The sequence below is a fragment of the Triticum aestivum genome, chromosome 6A (genome assembly GCF_018294505.1).
Source record: "Triticum aestivum cultivar Chinese Spring chromosome 6A, IWGSC CS RefSeq v2.1, whole genome shotgun sequence".
NCBI classification, from domain to species: Eukaryota; Viridiplantae; Streptophyta; class Magnoliopsida; order Poales; family Poaceae; genus Triticum; species Triticum aestivum.
In genome coordinates, this window is record NC_057809.1 from 86,045,572 (window position 1) to 86,062,379 (window position 16,808).

Below are 16,808 nucleotides of genomic sequence, written 5' to 3' on the forward strand. Positions count from 1 at the left end.
ATGAGGACGGCGAGCCCGCCGCTGCGCAAAATAAGTACACCTCAAATTAATTAGCCTCCACCGTGCAAATGAATGATTGAAATCAAAGGAAGGATAGCAGCGCGGATGACTTACACGGGATGATAAGGCACGAGAATCGCCTCCTTGTCCTTATTGGCGAGCATGAAAGTGACGATGTAATCCCTCGCGTATTCACGGTGCTTTGCGCAGACTCCCAAGAAGTCCTCGTGCATGTGGTACGGGTCAGCGACACAGATATTAGATTTCTGCTCAACCCCGATGATGTAGTTCATGTGCAAGGCATAAAGGCGGACAAACGTAAAATCCAGCTTCTTCACGTGAAACATGTCGAATATGTAATCGAATCGGAGGAAGAACTTATCCGCGGGGAAGCTGTCGACGTACGACATTTGCCGCGGAACGTTGACCACATAGAATGGGTATCCTGGATCTTTTGAGGCGATGAGGCCTTTCTCTACCTGCAGCACATCGTCATGAAGTCTCCTTAGATCGCCGAATCTGGCCCGTAGCGCTGTTGCAGGTAGGATTGGTTGACCGGGGATATGCCATTTATCCGCATCGGGGATATCTATACGGTCCTGAAGCCGAGGCTGCTAAGGCGGCTGGATCATAGAATCAGCTTTTTTGCCTTTCCTCGCTCTCTTCCTAGACTTATTTACTACCGGAAGGTCATCCATAATACGTTGAGACGGCAATTCAGGCACCGACTCATGATGCTCAAACCCTGAGGAGGTGCCAGTATAGACATGATGTTCAGCGCCATCGTCGTCCTCATCCTCATCCATGGCGACGTCATCAACGACTAATGGAGCCTCCTCCTTACCCCGTCCGCTATCACCCAACCCGACACCCGACGCTAATTGGGTAGGTGGGGTGTTGATGTTCATACCTTGCTGAGGCTGCGTGCTCGTGGGTGTGCTCCCGGCCGCCTGCAGACGAAGCAGACTCTTTGGCCACAACAGCACCCACCCATTGCAACAATCACCAAGCAGCCGCGGTGTCTCGTCGTCATCCCCCGCTAGTATTGGAGGAGGCAAATTCTCGTGGCCCGGTTTGACACTGGCCATGGAAACCTTGAAGACGTTCGGGGGGATCGGCCGACTATGGAACAATGGTTCCTTCGGCTTCATTATCGTCGCCTTCCCCACGTCCACCTTCTAGTCACCGATGGTGTACAATATGGTGCACAGGGTTTTGTCGGCCTGCAAAGAAAAGTCTGCGACGTGAGACATCCGAAAGGCAACGAAAACGGGAGATTATACATTTATATTGAAGGGGGCCGGTGTGACAGATACAGTGAGGGTGTCGAGCTCAGCCAAAGATGAAGCACCACCGAGCACGTCCGGTGTGGGAGCCGGTGCGGGACCAGGTGCTGGTGCAATGCTAGTCGAGCTGCTCCCCAAGAAGTCGGCAAGGGGAAAGTCCTCTGCATTTTTTTCTGGATTTTGCCTTGTCCAAGAGATAACGCCCGTCACCAAGGAAGTAGACAAATCTGCAACCACCTGTTTTGCGGCAGCTACCGCTGTTGCGACTGTTTGAGATGATTTCTTCTCAACTGCAATCTCAACCTTCTTGTCGATGTTTTCTTCAGTTAACCTCCATCTTTCCTTTCTCTCCTCCGTGGTCTCATGGTACTACTTCTTCCACGTGGCGCCGTCTCCGACACCGTGCACGCATCCATATGACGGTCGAGTATCCTCCGGTTGTCGTTTCAATATGTTCAACGCCCGATTGAATGGAGTGTCCCACTTGGGCCTCGCCAATGCCTCAGACGGCGAGTCACTTTTGGCCGCAATCCGGTGCTGCTCTCTCTGCAAAAGGCACAAGGATCGTTTACAAATATGACTAACGTGTGTAGTCGAATTGATCATAAACTAAAATTACTAGCAGTCTCATGAACTCCGTAATGACCGGTGTTGTCTCGCAAACCTTGTTCACTGGGTCCCAACGGTGCCGGGCCCTAAGGACGTCACACTCCTGCGGGACAGTGAAATCCGCCAAGGGGTCTGGGATGCCAAGACTCGCGGCTTCCGCGTCCTCCTTGGCCCATTTGGACCTCTTTCCGCCGTAACCACGGCTTTCGAGGTGGTGGCTCCCAATGTTCCTCTCTTGAAGCCCCTTCATGTACTGAGACTTTTTTTGGCAGCTTCGGCCTTGCAAGCCTCCTTGAATATTTGAAACTGCTCTTCCGTGATTGTCGGATTATCCTTTAAAATCTCGGAGTAGGGTTCCTTCTTGTCGATGATCTTTGCTTTCACTCGATTTTTCCAGGCGGCCAATGCGTTGCTAAACTTGGTCATGGCGTGTTTGTTTATCTTCTTCATTGCCGGGTCCTTATCTGGATCTTCATAATCCTTCCCATTCCGGCCCGGGAACAAGAATATCTGGTGAAACTTCTTTAGGAGGGAGCTGCTCATATTTTCTATCTTCGGTAGTTTCTCATCGTTGATGGTGGCGGTTGTCCGTACGATGCGGCCTTTTTGATTGTTGTAGCATCGACGCGCTTCCTCGGGCGCCTTTGGCTCAAAATTGCCGTCGTCCACCTCCGTGACCACCAGTCTAGTAGTCTTGAGTTTGTTAGGAAGCCGTTGCCTATTTTCTTTCTGTTCTACACCGGCTCCGCTCCCCAAGGCAGCGCCGGTCTCAGTCTCAGCGTCGATCTCGATGCCGGTCTGAGTCTCAGCGTCGATCTCAGTCTCAGCACCGGTCTGAGTCTCAGCGCCGGTCTCGATGCCGGTCTGAGTCTCAGTGCCGGTCTCAGTCTTAGCACTGGTCTGCGTGTCGGTCTCAGTCCCCGATGCCACCGGTTGATCGCCGGCAAGGCTAAAAAATTCGTCTGCCGCCCAGTAGACGTCGTCGCAATCACCAGAACCCTGTCCTTCATCGTTGCTAGCCATGTTTCCTACGATTAAATCTAGTAAATTAATTCTAGACCTAATAAAATGAATAATGACATACAAAAAGCCTATGTTTTGTAGGAACGTTGACTCCTTCCTGGTGTGGCAAATCCCGGGCACTCGATATGTCCTAGTTTGTAGCACAAGTCATGCCGAAATTCACGGAAAATTTCGGCATGACCTTTGCTAAAAAGTGGACAAATCGAGAACCTAAAATTTGCCAGAACGGAAATGAATCAACATTCCGGCAAAACATATATAGGCCACTCAGCTTCATTCAAACAACAAAGCCACTTGGGCCCAAACAACATGACCACTTCAATGAAAAGATATAATCAACAATAAAAGTCTAGGAAGGGATCATCTTTAAAATAAAACTTGCCTAAATAACCTAGATAATTAACCTAATTAAACTAGTTAACCTGACTAGTTCTCTGTCAAAGCCCTAACTAAATTTTTGCACTAACCTAGGTAATTAACCTAATTAAACTAGTTAACCTAACTACTTCTCTGTCAAAGCCCTAACTAAATTTTTGCCCTAATCTAGATAATTAACATAATTAAACTAGCTAACCTATGCATGAGAGAGAGAGGAGGGGTGGGGGCTTACAAAGGATGGCTCCGGTGGTGGCGAGGGAGGCAGTGGAGGCGAGGGAGGCAGGGGCATCTCCGGTGACGGCGAGGGAGGAAGTTGTGGCGAGGGAGGATCTGGTGGCGTTGACGGCGGCTCCGATGGAGTTGATGCGGTCGCGCGGCTCCGTGGCGTTGGGGGCGGCTCCGATGGCGTCGACGGCGCACGACTCCGGTGGCTCCGGGGGCGTCGACGTCGACAGGAGATGGCGGCGAAGTGGGGCGACCGCGAATCGGGGAGACGGCAGCGGGGTGGGTCGAGAGATTTGGGGGGCAAGTGGTGGCCGGGGGGGAAACGGTCTTTTGGTTAAGTCAAAACTAGCGGTAGCGCGTTTCGCAGAACGCGCTATAGCTAAGGTAGCTATAGCGCTTTTTCCAAAACGTGCTACTCCTATACATATGTAATTTTCTCTCTTTTTTTATTTCCTTTTCTGTTTCTATAGCAGGGGTCCTGGAAACGCGCTGCAGCTGCGTTAGCTACAAGGCCTCTTACTAACACACGCTACAGCTAATCCTTTCTCTGTTTTTTCGCTTTTTCATTTATTTTGCTTTACATTTTATTTTTTTCTTTCTCCTTTTTCTGTTTCTTTCATTTTCATTTACTTTTCTATTTGTTTTTCATTTTATTTTATTTCCATTAGCAGTAGCGCTGTTACAGGGAAACGCGCTGCTACTCATGCCCTAGCGGTAGCGCACTTCCTGCAAGGCCTCTACTGCTATGCGTAGCCCATCGTTCCAGCAATGGGAATATTAGTAGTAGCGCTTTTACGGGCACACGCGCTACTGCTAGGATCGTATCTGCAGCGCGGTTTATTCTGAACCGCTACTGCTATCTAGCAATAGCGCCCTTTTTTAACCCGCGCTGTCGCTAAATTTCTGTGTATAAGGTTTTCCCTAGTAGTGAGGCCCCATCTTTCTCTATGTCCGATTACAACTTTGAACCCATAAATATCACATGAGTGTTAGCTGTTGTGAAAGATTAAATGATAATTGAGTATGTGGAGTTTGCTAAATCAAAGCTCTTACATAGACCCTTCCCGAAAATAAGATGAATTGCAGTTGTATGATGACTAAGAGCACAATTTGTTAGTTTTCAAGAAAGTTTATGATCTATACTTTAAGATGTGAATAGCTTGTTACTTGATCATGAGAAATTTCATGAGTTGAGCTACTGTTATGATATATAATGATGCTAGAAAAAGTGATTGGAACTATCATTGATGAAACTTATGCACTTGCTAGCATTCACACTTCATAAATTATTTCTTTTATCATTTACCTACTCGAGGACGAGCAGGAATTAAGCTTGCGGATGCTGATACGTCTCCAACGTATCTATAATTTATGAAGTATTCATGCTATTGTATTATCCATCTTAGATGTTTTATATGCATTTATATGCTATTTATATGATTTTTGGGACTAACCTATTAACCTAGAGCCCAGTGCCAGTTTCTATTTTCCCCTTGTTTTTGAGGATTGCAGAAAAGGAATACCAAACGGAGTCCAATTGACATGCCAATTTTTGATGAATTTTTACGGACCAAAAGAAGCCCCCGGAGTAAAAAAGTTGGGCCAGAAGAGTCCCGACCCGTCCACGAGGGTGGGGGCACACCCCACCCCCTAGGCATGGGCCCCTATCTCGTGGACGACTCGGAGACCCCCCCTGGCGTGAAACCGACGCCAAAAATTCCTATAAATACAGAACCCCCCCCCCCCAGAAAATAACCTAGATCGGAAGTTCCGCCGCCGCAAGTCTCTATAGCCATGAGAAATTAATCTAGGCCCTCTCTGGCACCCTGCCGGAGGGGGCCATCATCACCGGAGGCTATGGAGGAGGATCCCGGAGGGGCCATCATCACCATGAAGGCCAAGGACCAGAGGGAGAACCTCTCTCCCATCCAGGGGGGAGGCCATTGAGGAGGAAGCACAAGGGGGAGAACCTCTCCTCCTCTTTCTTGGTGGCACCAGAGTGCCATCGAGAGGGGAATCATCGCCGCGGTGATCGTCTTCATCAACGTCACCATCATCATTGCTACCTCTTGAGCACTGTGTTGGTTTTCCCTTGAAGAGGAAAGGGTGATGCAACAAAGTAGCGTAAGTATTTCCCTCAGTTTTTGAGAACCAAGGTATCAATCCAGTAGGAGGCCACACGCAAGTCCCTTGTACCTACACAAATAAATAAGAACCTCGCAACCAACGTGATAAAGGGGAAGTCAATCCCTTCATGGTCACTTACGAGTGTGGGATCTGATAGAGATGATAAAATACTATTTTTGGTATTTTAATGATAAAGACTAAAAGTAAAGATTGCAAAATAAAAGTTAATAGAAATAGCTTGTTGACGGAAGATTAATATGATGGAGAATAGACCCTAGGGCCATAGGTTTCACTAGTGGCATCTCTCAAGATAGCATAAGTATTACGGTGGGTGAACAAATTATTGTCGAGCAATTGATAGAAAAGCGAATAATTATGAGAATATCTAGGCATGATCATGTATATAGGCATCACGTTCAAGACAAGTACACCGAAACAATTCTGCATCTACTACTATTACTCCACACATCGACCGCTATCCAGCATGCATCTAGAGTATTAAGTTCATAAGAACAGAGTAACGCCTTAAGCAAGATGACATGATGTAGAGGGATAAACTCATGCAATATGATATAAACCCCATCTTTTCATCCTCGATGGCAACAATACAATATGTGTTGTTTCCCTTTCTGTCACTGGAATCGAGCACCGCAAGATTGAACCCAAAGCTAAGCACTTCTCCCATTGCAAGAAAGATCAATCTAGTAGGCCAAACAAACTGATAATTCAAAGAGACTTGCAAAGATAAACCAATCATACATAAAAGAATTCAGAGAAGATTCAAATATTGTTCATAGATAAACTTGATCATAAACCCACAATTCATCGGATCTCGACAAACACACCACAAAAGAATATTACATCGAATAGATCTCCAAGAGAATCGAGGAGAACTTTGTATTGAGATCTAAAGAGAGAGAAGAAGCCATCTAGCAACTAGCTATGGACCCGAAGGTCTGAATTATACTACTCACACATCATCGGAGGGGCCATGGAGTTGATGTAGAGGCCCTCCGTGATCAATGCCCCCTCCGGCGGAGCTCCAGAAAAGGCCACAAGATGGGATCTCTTGGGTACAGAAGGTTGCGGCGGTGGGATTAGGTTTTCGTGGTGCTCCTGGATGTTTGCGGGGTACATGGATATATATAGGAGGAAGAAGTAGGTCTGTGGAGCAACGAGGGGACCACGAGGGTGGAGGGCGAGCCCAGGGGTGGTGGGCGCGCCCCCTGCCTAGTGGCCTCCTCGATTAATTCTTGACGTCCACTCCAAGTCTCCTGGATCACGTTTGTTCCAAAAATAATGCTCCCGAAGGTTTCATTCCGTTTGGACTCCGTTTGATATTACTTTTCGGCGAAACTCTAAAATAGGCAAAAAAACATCAATTTGGGCTGGGCCTCCGGTTAATAGGTTAGTCCCAAAAATACTATAAAAGTGTAAAAATAAGTCCATTAACATCCAAAATGGATAATATAATAGCATGGAGCAATCAAAAATTATAAATACGTTGGAGACGTATCAAGCATCCCCAAGTTTAATTCCTGCTCGTCCTCGAGTAGGTAAATGATAAAAATAGAATTTTTGATGTGGAATGCTTCCTAACATATTTCTCAATGTAATTTTTCTTCATTGTGGCATGAATGTTCAGATCCGAAAGATTCAAGATAAAAGTTTAATATTGACATAGAAATAATAATACTTCAAGTATACTAACTAAGAAATCATGTCTTCTCAAAATAACATGGCTAAAGAAAGTTATCCCTACAAAATCATATAGTCTGGCTATGCTCTATCTTCATCACACAAAGTTGTAAATCATGCAGAACCCCGATGACAAGCCAAGCAATTGTTTCATACTTTTGATGTTCTCAAACTTTTTCAATCTTCACGCAATATATGAGCGTGAGCCATGGATATAGCACTATGGTGGAATAGAATGGTGGTTGTGGAGAAGACAAAAAAGGAGAAGATAGTCTCACATCAACTAGGTGTATCAACGGGCTATGGAGATGCCCCTTAATAGATATCAATGTGAGTGAGTAGGTATTGCCATGCAACGGATGCACTAGAGCTACAAGTGTATGAAAGCTCAACAAAAGAAACTAAGTGGGTGTGCATCCAACTTGCTTGCTCAGGAAGACCTAGGGCAATTTGAGGAAGCCCATCATTGGAATATACAAGCCAAGTTCTACAATGTAAAATTCCCACTAGTTTATGAAAGTGACAACATAAGAGACTCTCTATCATGAATATCATGGTGCTACTTTGAAGCACAAGTGTGGAAAAAGGATAGTAACATTGTCCCTTCTCTCCTTTTCTCTCATTTCATTTTTTAGTTGGGCCTTCTTCTTTTTTTGGCCTCTTTTTTTATTTTTTTTCGTCTAGAGTCTCATCTTGACTTGTGGGGGAATCATAATCTCCATCATCCTTTCCTCACTGGGACAATGCTCTAATAATGATGATCATCACACTTCTTTTTACTTACAACTCAAGAATTACAACTCAATACTTAGAACAAAATATGACTCTATGTGAATGCCTCCGGCAGTGTACCGGGATATGCAATGAATCAAGAGTGACATGTATGAAAGAATTATGAACGGTGGCTTTGCCACAAATACGATGTCAACTACATGATCACGCAAAGCAATATGACAATGATGAAGCGTGTCATAATAATGGAACGATGGAAAGTTGCATGGCACTATATCTCGGAATGGCTATGGAAATGCCATAATAGGTAGGTATGGTGGCTGTTTTGAGGAAGGTATATGGTGGGTTTATGGTGCCGGCGAAAGTTGCGCGGTACTAGAGAGGCTAGCAATTGTGCAAGGGTGAGGGTGCGTATAATCCATGGACTCAACATTAGTCATAAAGAACTCACATACTTATTGCAAACATCTATTAGTTATCGAATCAAAGTACTACACGCATGCTCCTAGGGGGATAGATTGGTATGAAAAGACCATCGCTCGTCCCCGACCGCCACTCATAAGGAAGGCAATCAATAAATAAATCATGCTCCGACTTCATCACATAACGGTTCACCATACGTGCATGCTAAGGGAATCACAAACTTCAACACAAGTATTTCTCAAATTCACAACTACTCAACTAGCATGACTCTAATATCACCATCTCCATATCTCAAAACAATCATCAAGTATCAAACTTCTCTTAGTATTCAATGCACTTATATGAAAGTTTTTATTATGCCTAAAAGCAAATTGCCATGTTGTTCTAAAGGAATCTCAAAATAATATAAGTGAAGCATGAGAGATCAATTATTTCTATAAAATAAAACCACCACCGTGCTCTAATAGATATAAGTGAATCACTTGAGCAAAAACAATATAGCTCAAAAGATATAAGTGAAGCACATAGAGTATTCTAATAAATTCTAATTCATGTGTGTCTCTCTCAAAAGGTGTGTAAAGCAAGGATGATTGTGGTGAACTAAAAAGCAAAGACTCAAATCATACAGGACGTTCCAAGCAAAAACACATATCATGTGGCGAATAAAAATATAGCTGCAAGTAAAGTTACCGATGAACGAAGACAAAAGAGGGGATGCCTTCGGGGCATCCCCAAGCTTAGGCTTTTTGGTGTCCTTGTATTTTATCTTGGGGTTCCATGGGCATCCCCAAGATTAGGCTCTTGCCACTCCTTATTCCATAATCCATCAAATCTTTACCCAAAACTTGAAAACTTCACCACACAAAACTTAACAAGAGAATCTCATGAGCTCCGTTAGCCAAAGAAAACAAAACACCACTTCAAGGTACTGTAATGAACTCATTATTTATTTGTATTGCTGTTAAACCTACTGTATTCCAACTTCTCTATGGTTTATAAACTCTTTTACTAGCCATAGATTCATTAAAATAAGCAAACAACACACGAAAAACAGAATCTGCCAAAAACAGAATAGTCTGTAGTATTCTGTAACTAACGCAAACTTATGGAACCCCACAAATTCTAAAATAAATTTCTGGACGTGAGGAATTTATCTATTAATCATCTTCAAAAACAATTAACTAAATAGCACTCTCCAATAAAAAATTGCATCAATTCTCATGAGCGCTAAAGTTTCTGTTTTTTACAGCAAGATCAAAAAGACTTTCCCCAAGTCTTCCCAACGGTTCTCCTTGGCACAAACACTAATTAAACACAAAAAACACAACCAAAACAGAGGCTAGATAAATTTTTCATTACTAAACAGGAGCAAAAATCAAGAAATAAAAATAAAATTGGGTTGCCTCCCAACAAGCACTATCGTTTAACACCCTTAGCTGGGCATAAAAGCAAGGATAGATCTAGGTATTGTCATCTTTGGTAGGCAATTCTTCAATCAGACACCTATAACTTTTAGGAGTTTCTTTCTTTTTATTAATTATCAAACTCCTAGGCAAGAAATCAAGAAAATCATTTGTAGCAAAAGGTTCCTTAAGGATAGTGAGAAAATTGGGGTGAACACTTATGGATTTGAGGTCCGCATTTTCCTTACAAGAAGTTCCACCCTTATTTTTAGGAACATACATCAATTTGGCAATCTTAGCATTAGGAGGAGTATTTTTCACGGAAGAAAAGGCAGACCCAAGGTTGGTATTAATATCCTCAATTTTATCAATTCTAGTGGAATCTTGATCTATCTTTTCATTAACCATAGGTCCCTTTTCTTTAAAAAATTTAAGAGCCACTCCTACCTTAGATCCCTATTGGGTAACTTGGTTGTGGATCTTTATATCCAAATTTTCAATCAACTCTACGGTAGCAACTTTATTTTCAATAATTTCAAGCCTTTGCATCACATGTTCCAAAGTTAAAGTAGTTCCATTAACCAAAAGAGGTGGTGGGCCAAACAAATCTATCATAGCATTATAATAATTAAAAGTATGGCTACCCAAGAAATTTCCTCCGATAATGGTATCAATAATATATCTATTCCAAGGCGTGATGCCTACATAAAAATTGCGAAGAAGAACAGAAGTAGATTGGTTCCTAGTAGATCTATTTTGCGCATTGCAAATTCTGTACCAAGCATCTTTCAGATTTTCTCCCTCCATTTGTTTAAAATTAAGAACTTCATTCTCAAGAGACAAGGGAGTAGATAAAGGACTAGCCATAACGACGAGGCAAGCGAAAAATAGGCGAATGGAAAGAGAGGGCGAAAGGAAAAGAGGACGAATAAAACGGCAAGGGTGAATTGGGGAGAGGAAAACGAGAGGCAAATGGAAAATAATGTAATGCAAAGGATAAGAGTTGTGATGGGTACTTGGTATGTCTTGACTTGGCGTAGATCTCCCCGGCAATGGCGCCAGAAATGGCTTGTTGACGGGAGATCAAATCTTGACTTGACTTTGTGCAGCCTCCCCGGCAACGGCACCAGAAATCATTCTTGCTACATCTTGAGCACTGCATTGGTTTTCCCTTGAAGAGGAAAGGGTGGTGCAGTAAAGCAGCGTAAGTATTTCCCTCAGTTTTTGAGAACCAAGGTATCAATCCAGTAGGAGATCATGCGCGAGTCACCTCGTACCTACACAAACAAATAAGAACCTCGCAACCAACGCGATAAAGGGGTTGTAAATCCCTTCACGGCCACTTGCAAGAGTGAGATCTGGTAGAGATGATAATAATAAGATAAATATTTTTGGTATTTTTATGGTATGGATTGAAAGTAAAAGATAGCAAAATAAAGTAGATTGGAAACTTGTATGATGGAAAATAGACCCGGGGGCCATAGGTTTCACTAGTGGCTTCTCCCAAGATAGCATAAGTATTACGGTGGGTGAACAACTTACTATCGAGCAATTGATAGAAAAGAGAATAATTATGAGAATATCTAGGCATGATCATATATATAGGCATCATGTCCGAGACAAGTAGACCGAAACGATTCTGCATCTACTACTATTACTCCACACATCGACCGCTATCCAGCATGCATCTAGAGTATTAAGTTCATAAGAACAGAGTAACGCCATAAGCAAGATAACATGATGTAGAGGGATAAACTCATGAAATATGATATAAACCCCATCTTTTTATCCTCGATGGCAACAATACAATACATGTCATTTCCCTTTCTGTCACTGGGATCGAGCACCACAAGATTGAACCCAAAGCTAAGCACTTCTCCCATTGCAAGAAAGATCAATCTAGTAGGCCAAACCAAACTGAAAATTCAAAGAGACTTGCAAAGATAAACCAATCATACATAAAAGAATTCAGAGAAGATTCAAATATTGTTCATAGATAAACTGGATCATAAACCCACAATTCATCGATCTCAACAAACACACCGCAAAAGAAGATTACATCGAATAGATCTCCACAAGAGAGGGGGAGAACTTTGTATTGAGATCCAAAAAGAGAGAAGAAGCCATCTAGCTAATAACTATGGACCCGAAGGTCTAAAGTAAACTACTCACACATCATCGGAGGGGCCATGGAGTTGATGTAGAGGCCCTCCATGATCAATGCCCCCTCCGGCGGAGCTCCAGAAAAGGCCCCAAGATGGGATCTCTTGGGGTCAGAAGGTTTCAGCGGTGGGATTAGGTTTTCGTGGTGCTCCTGGATGTTTGCGGGGTACATGGATATATATAGGAGGAAGAAGTAGGTCTGTGGAGCAACGAGGGGCCCACGAGGGTGGAGGGCGCGCCCAAGGGTAGTGGGCGCCCCCCCTGCCTCGTGGCCTCGTCGATTAATTCTTGACGTCCACTCCAAGTCTCCTGGATCATGTTTGTTCCAAAAATAACGCTCCCGAAGGTTTCATTCCGTTTGGACTCCGTTTGATATTCCTTTTCGGCAAAACTCTAAAATAGGCAAAAAAACAGCAATTTGGGCTGGGCCTCCTGTTAATAGGTTAGTCCCAAAAATACTGTAAAATTGTAAAAATAAGCCCATTAACGTCCGAAATAGATAATATAATAGCATTGAGCAATCAAAAATTATAAATACGTTGGAGACGTATCACCGTGCAGACAGCACGGTTGGATTACTCACGCCCGTATTGATGAGAATCCCGCAATAAGGGGACACGATCTCTGCTTCGACAAGACGTGTCAATAAAACCGCATCTTGAAACATAGAGCGGGATGCTAAAAACGGTTTGAAATAATAACCGGGAAGTGAGGTGATATCACACTACAAAAGTTGTTAGTGGATTGGACTCATAAAATATTATACTCTCTGTGTGTGTGTGTGTGTGTGTGTCGTACTCATTTTGCAGAGCTGGACACGTTTTCTGTGTTCGAAGGCTGTTTTGGAGTATTCAGAGGAGGAACCGGCCTTGCAATGCCGAAGACAATCTGCGCACTGGACACATCTTCATTGAAGCCTGGTTCAGGGGCTACTGAGGAAGTCTTGGATTAAGGGGTCCTCGGGCGTCCGGACTATACAACATGGGTCGGACTAATGGGCTATGAAGATACAAGATAGAAGACTTCCTCCCGTATCCGAATGGGACTCTCCTTTGCGTTGATGGCAAGCTTAGCGTTCGGATATGTAGATTCCTTCCTTTGTAAACCGACTATGTACAACCCTAGGCCCCTCTGGTATCTATATAAACCGGAGGGTTTAGTCCATAGAGGCAATCACAATCATACTGGCTAGACATCTAGGGTTTAGCCACAACAATCTCGTGGTACATCAACTCTTGTAATCCTCATATTCATCAAGATCAATCAAGCAGGACGTAGGGTATTACCTTCATCAAGAGGGCCCGAACCTGGGTAAAACATTGTGTCCCCTGCCTCATGTTACCATCGACCTTAGACGCATAGTTCAGGACCCCCTACCCGAGATCCGCCGGTTTTGACACCGACAATAATCACGTGGTAGTCATGAGACTTTAGGTTCTGGAACTTTTTCTCTGCCATATTTATTATTCACTTTATATTTGACGAGAAGCCAGACGGTACCTTCATACTGAGCAGGCATTCAAAGAAGATTTCCTTCTCTTCTTTGGTAAGAGCATAGCTGGCATGACCCTGGTGTATGCCGTCTTTTCCGTGCATACGTTGCTGGTCCTCCCGTGCCTCTGGTGTATCTTTTGTCTTCCCATACATGCCCAAGAAGCCAAGTAGGGTCACGCATAGATTCTTCGTCATGTTCATCACGTCGATTGCGGAGCGGACCTCTAGGTCTTTCCAATAGGGCAGGTCCCAAAATATAGATTTCTTCTTCCACATGGGTGCGCGTCCATCAGTGTCATTTGAAACAGGTTGTCCGCCAGGACCCTTTCCAAAGATTACCTTCAAATCCTTGACCATATCATGTACAACAGCACCAGTACGTGGCGAGGCTTCATCCGGTGATCCGCCTCACCTTTGAAATGCTTGCCTTTCTTTCTTACCGGATGCCTACTCGGAAGAAATTGACGATGTCCTAGGTACACATTCTTCCTACAATTATCCAAATATATACTGTCGATATCATCTAAACAGTGTGTGCATGTGTGGTATCCCTTGTTTGTCTATCCTGAAAGGTTACTGAGAGCAAACCAATCATTGATGGTCACGAACAGGAACGCCTTTAGGTCAAATTATTCCTGTCTGTGCTCCTCCCACGCACGTACACTTGTTGCATTCCACAGTTGTAAGAGTTCTTCAACTAATGGCCTTAGGTACACAACAATGTCGTTGCCGGGTTGCTTAGGGCCTTGGATGAGCACTGGCATCATAATGAACTTTCATGCACAACCAAGAGGAAGGTTATACAAACATAGAGTCACAGGCCAGGTGCTATGGTTGCTGCTCTGCTCCCCAAAAGGATTAATGCCATATGCGCTTAGACCAAACCATACGTTCCTTGCGTCACCTGCAAACTGCTTCCTATACTTCCTCTCAATTTTTCGCCACAGCGACCCGTCAGCGGGTACTCTCAACTTTTCGTCTTTCTTACGGTCTTCTCTGTGCCACGCATCGCCTTGGCATGCTCTTGGTTTAGGAACAAACGTTTCAACGATGGTATTATAGGAGCATACCACATCACCTTGGCAGGAATCTTCTTCATGGGGCGCTCGACCTCGACACCACCAGGGTCATCACGGCTGATCTTATAGCGCAATGCACCGCATACCGGGCACGCGTTCAAATCCGCATACTCACCGCGATAGAGGATGCAGTCATTAGGGCATGCATGTATCTTCTTCACCTCTAACCCTAGAGGGCAGACAACCTTATTTGCTTCGTACGTACTCTCGGGCAATTCGTTGTCCTTTGGAAGCATCTTCTTTAACTTTACCAACAACTTTCCAAATGCCTTGTCAGACACACCATTCTCCGCCTTCCATTGCAGTAATTCCAGTGTGGTGCCCAGCTTTTTATTGTTAGTTTCGCAATTCAGGTACAATAATTTCTTGTGATCTTCTAACATGCGCTGCAACTTCTTCTTCTCCTTTTCACTTGCGCAGTTTCTCTCTGCGTCGGCAATGGCCCGACCTAGATCATCAGTTGGCTCATCCGATGCCTCTTATTTAGCTTCTTCCCGCATTGCCAGCTCAGCTTCTTCCCGCATTGCCGACTCTGCTTCTTCCCGCATTGCCGGCTCGGCTTCTTCCCCCATTTTTGTATCGTCGTATTCAGGGAACCCATGGCCAGGATAGCTATTGTCGTCCTCTTCTTCTTCATTTTCTTCCATCATAACCCCTCTTTCTCCGTGCTTGGTCCAAACAATATAGTGGGGCATGAAACTGGACTCAAACAGGTGGACGTGAATGGTTCTTGAGTTAGAGAAATTGTGATCATTCTTACAGCCAGCACATGGACAAGGCAAAAAAACCATCGGCCCGCTTGTTTTCCTAAGCCGCAATCAAAAAAGTATGCTACTTTGCTGCATCACCATTTCCTCTTCAAGGGAAACCCAACGCAGTGCTCAAGAGGTAGCAAGAAGGATTTCTGGCGCCGTTGCCAGGCAGACCTACGCACAAGTCAAGACATACCAAGTACCCATCTGTCAGGACCCTGATTCTAAGTCACACCGATCTAGCCTATAATACCTCATATCACTTTGCGGCCTCACGCACGGTATTCCCACGGGTGTCGCCTTACCATGGCCCGGGACCATTTGCGCCTTTTGGCTCGCGTATATGATAGTGTCGCTAGCATCCATATGATAGAGAACCCGGGCCGACATGACTAGTCGTGAACCCAAAGTGGCACTAACTTACGGGGACGGGCATACATGAATCAACATCGAGCATGTCGGTCAGCAGCGTGCGAATCCGGGCTGTAGCACTAGGCTAACAGGACTCTGGGAACCCGGGCTGTAGCAGACTAGGTAGGACTCCGGATGTCACCGTGTGACATTTCCCCGAAGGGACAGACACAGGAACGAAGTGAATCACATGCCGGCCAGTCAAGTGTTCCGGAGCAGTAGTGCTGGGCTAGCAGGACTCCGATGAACCGGGCTGTAGCGGACTACTATGGCTCATGAAGCACAAGACTACATTTCCCCATAAGAGAGGCTACCAAGGATAAACAACTAGGTTGTCGGATCCCACAAATACCAAGCATTTCAATCATACACACAATATGCTCGATATGTATAAATACAATATGGCATCACAACATAACTCTACGACTCAAGTATTTATTCATTAGGCTCCGAGGAGCCAAGCATTACAACCATGGGTCTCATGACCCCAACATACAGAGCATACAAGCAACAAGCACATGCGGAAGCTTAACTTGTCTGAGTACAGACAACTACAAATGAAGAAGGCTGAGAAGCCTGACTATCTACAAGACCCTGCCGAGGGCACAAGATCATAGCTGAGGTAACAAGCTAAACGTCGAAGTCCACGCGGAACTACTAGTGAGTCTGACATCTCTCTGCAAAAACATAAAATAGGCAAACGTGAGTACAAATGTACCCAGCAAGATTTACATCAGAACTAACTATGTATGCATCGGTATCAACAAAGGGGGTAGTGGAGTTTAACTGCAGCAAGCCAGCTTTGACTCAGTGGCTAACCTGAACTACTACTACAGGTAACTCTTTTGAGGTGGCGCACACGAGTCCACATATTCACCAATCAATACACCACTATGGATCCGCTCCCATCTCCCTACGAGAACGCCATCCATAGCACTCATGCTTATCTTGTGCATTTTAGAGTATCCACTTTCACTTGTCTATGATCTGTTATAGGCAACCTAG